Below are 3,920 nucleotides of genomic sequence, written 5' to 3'. Positions count from 1 at the left end.
TTTGGCTAGGAGTCTGTGACTGTAGTGGTGGGGGGGGGGGGCTTTGTGCTGTCTTGCTTGGGATTCCCAGCTGGAGGATGCCCAGCTCAAGATTTGAGGGGGACAGACCCCACCTGCTCTTGTAAGGCAGGGTCTCAGTGCCCACCACTCTCCAGACCCAGTGGCCTGGGAGAGGAACCTGTTGGGCTGGCCGGAGCTGGGACACCTCAGCCTCCCCTAGTGGGGTGCTGGTTCTTAGAGTCTGCCGCCTGTCAGAGGCCTGGGACAGGAGCCTGTTGGACTGGTGAGGGCTGGGACACCTCCGCCTCCCTTGGTGGGGTCCTGGGTCTTAGCCTGCGCCCGCCTGTCAATCTCCAGTCAATGGCCTGGGGGAGGGGGCTGTTGAGGGAAGGGACAGGATTCTAAATTCCTTGTCCCCCTGCTCCTGCCATTCTTTCTCAGGCGGGGTGGAGGGGTCTGAGTTAAGTTCTATAGCTTGGCACCAGCTCTGCTTTCCTGATGGGTTTGGGGACCTGCTGCACTACTCACGCCTCTGCGTTTGGCTGTGGGTGATCCAAGGTGTTGGGGAGTCTTTCATTTTCCTTGGATCTCTGCCACCACCTATGTTCCACATCTGGGTTCTGCTGCTTGCTGTTCTGGTTCCGCATCTGGGTTCCGCTGCTTCTGCAGCTGGCTGGCCAGGTCCTATGCTGGTTTCTGCAGTGGTTGGGGATACCCGGGCTGGCACCCTCCGTTGCTGCTTTTCACGGCTCAGAGCTGGTGGCGAGGAGTGGGGGAGGGGTCCTCGCGTTCTGAATTCTTTGAGAAAGTTCGATGTGAGCTTTATCTGGATTTCTTTTCTGGTTTGAGTCCATCTCAGTTGCTTTTTGAGTTTGTTGTTGTAGATTTCTTAAGGTAATTGGCTCGTGGGCCTCCCTGGTTCTCTCTTTTTGTGAGAGAGAGCTAGGCAGCGTCCCTATTTTCTTTTTTTCTTTTTTTTTTCCTTTTTTGTTTTTTATTGTAATTAGTAAAAGGGTTACATGATATTTGCCAGATAGAAGGTGCATTAATTCACATACATTGATACCCTTTCACATGTCTTGGTACCCACTAACCTCTCCCCCACACCTCCCTCCCGTCTTGGTTTTCCCCCCTTCCCTATCAAATTTCAAATATCCAAATACCAATAAATTCAATATATGAGATAACAAAGTGAGATACTATACCAATATGAGATAACCAAGGGATAGCAAAGGAGATGAGAGACAACATAGTACATTAAGGACAACAATTATTCATTATATGGCTTTTGTTTCAATATCCTGGAGGTCCTTTCAATTAGCTTCACATTATATGGCCTTATGTATCAAGATTTTGCTCTATTGCAGATCTCTGCTAGTAGAGCCCAAGGTTTCTACTGATTATGACGAATGAGAGAAACCATTGAGCCTAAGTTCCTTTGAGTCTGGCTTACTTCACTTAATATGATTTTTTTCTAAGTCTTTCCATTTCCTAACAAATGGGGTGATGTCATTCTTTCTGACAGCAAAAAATATGGAACGCTTCACAAATTTGCGTGTCATCCTTGCGCAGGGGCCATGTTAATCTTCTCTGTATCGTTCCAATTTTAGTATATGTGCTGCCGAAGCGAGCATAGCGTCCCTATTTTCTAGGCGGCATCTTCTGCCTCTCAAGTACACTAATTTTTTTAAATGAAAATTGCTTTCTGATCAACACTTGTGAATGCTGGACCATTTTTTAAGTAAGGTAACAGCCTAACCATCCCCAAATCATAGAAATAATGATATAGTTTTTGTGGCCATAACTAGTGGAGAACGTAAGAGTACTGAAGAGATAGAGTACTTTTATTTTTTGTTTTAATTTCACTTCAGCTTCCTGTTTTCAAGAAGCCCAGCAAAGAGGAAGACTTAGGAACAAGCTACATATATTTCAGAACAAAACTTTTGAAAATATAAACATATTTTTCTTTATGTTATATCTTGGTTCTGCTTTTTGGCCTATGGTGTGAATTATTATGTCCAGATGTCTTTTAAAAAAAGGAAATTTGGAGAAAAATTAGAGAAGTTCTTATTCAAATTCTTCATTTAACTAATAAGGAAGGAAAGGTTTAAAAATAGAAAACATTATATTCATACTCTAGACCAATGTAAAGACATCTATGTTTCCTTTGATTAATATAGTTTTCTATTCATTATCTTTCAATGTCCCATTGCTTATCTTATCATCAGTGAGAATTTTTTAAAAGAGAAAAATTATCTTTCTCTGAATAGTTTTGTGACTTGGTCAAGTGACTTCTTTCAATCTTTTTGCTATCATCCTTCACATGGAAGACATGTGAATTCTAGCTGTCAAAATTGTCTGTTTTAAAGTCTCCCTAATTATTTCTCCCCCAAAATAGAAAGAAATTTTATTTTAAAGAATTTGGAAGGAAAACAGAAATTAATATTGGAATCTTTTCTTATATCTCATGAGCTAAGAATGTTGAATTGTGAATCATATAGGAATTTGACACTTGGTTACTACATTGCATCAGACTAGATAACACTTTGCTAAATCTCCTTTCATTCCCTTACAGTCACATAAATAGCATTCCTATCTCAAACTCATTAAATTTAGGTATGACTATCACTAGAATGTGAACAGAGAGGATCTGTATCACTTCATGCTTTCTAATAAACCTCCCCAAATGAGATGCTCCATGCTTTTGGATTGATATAGAACTGCTATCTTATAAGGGAGAAAGATCAAAGATAGCAAAGAAGCTAAAACAAGGAGAGAATAATCATAAACTGACTTTTCTATTTATATAAAAAAATGAAAATTGGATAGATTTCCAGAATCACAGTGTTAGAAGTTTAGCAGACTTTTTTCTGAACTAAATGGTTATTACCAGGTGAACATTGTAATAAAATAAGTATTTGGAAATTCTGTTCAATGTCTTGATGACACACAGAAAATAGAAAAAAAAATACCTTAAACCACATTGCAGAGCATCTAATAACGAAAAGCAGAATGAGTTTGCGTTGAACATGTAACCCATTCCATCCTCTTTCCCAGATCAGCAAAACAGAAGCAGTACCCTAGTACTAGTTGATCTTGTTGAGAAAGTGAAGCTCTTCTTCTAGCTCCAATGATAAAGGTTATAAATTCTTCCCAGGTAGAACTCTTTGCTCCTCAGTTTGTTACTGCTAGAGTAGACTTCAGGAAAATGTAAATGAAGTAAAATGATGTTACTTTATTCTATATGGAACCCAGAGAATAGATGTAAAGCAAACCCTATTGGACCTATTTAGCCACAAACCTAAATATACAAGAAATAAAAAATATGTCACAACAACGGAATTGCACTCTTCTAATATAAGAGTAATATTTACTATTCATAAGGAAATAGAAAGACCTGGATAAAATTCCATTAAGTGAAATAAGCCAGACTCAAAGAAACAAATACCATGTGGTTCCCCTCCTTTGTGGTAGCTAGATTGTGTCTTTAAATCTAGAAGTAAACATGCTGGTCCTATGCAAATGATTACAAATGCATGAATAGCTATAATGGAATTTAAGGAATGCTCAAATAGTGATTTTATTTTAGAAAGTCAAGGTCAAAACCCAGGGAAAAAAGCCAAAAATTTAGTATATGCAAGAAGGATAATACAAGAGGAAAAATAGAATCTGTTTATTTTAAAATGAACATTTGTGACATAAAAAGATTTTAAAAAACTCTAAATTTGTGAATGAATATGTCCCATATAATAAAGCATTGACACAGCAAATGAAAGATAAAAATTCTGACAGGAGAACCTAAATCTTTAACCGAAAGCAGCTATTATATTTATGTTAAAAGTCTCTAGTGATCTAGGTGTCAGTGGCTCACACCATAGTCATACATAGAAAGTTGACACAAGAAGATCATGGTGCAAATT

At 38.7% G+C, this 3,920-nt stretch overlaps 1 non-coding gene across 1 annotated transcript; it reads right to left on the bottom strand.

The window, feature by feature from the left end:
- Window positions 1-1,527: 1,527 nt before the first annotated feature.
- On the bottom strand, window positions 1,528-1,634 carry LOC150056898 (U6 spliceosomal RNA). The gene has a single exon (XR_016537218.1). It is a non-coding gene; the product is annotated as a U6 spliceosomal RNA (small nuclear RNA).
- Between the last annotated feature and the right edge of the window lie 2,286 nt (window positions 1,635-3,920).

This window comes from Megascapheus bottae, chromosome 11, assembly GCF_031878675.1.
Source record: "Megascapheus bottae isolate mThoBot1 chromosome 11, mThoBot2.hap1, whole genome shotgun sequence".
NCBI classification, from domain to species: Eukaryota; Metazoa; Chordata; class Mammalia; order Rodentia; family Geomyidae; genus Megascapheus; species Megascapheus bottae.
The sequence above is the reverse complement of the archived record's forward strand: the minus strand, read 5'-3'. Positions and strand labels throughout refer to the sequence as shown.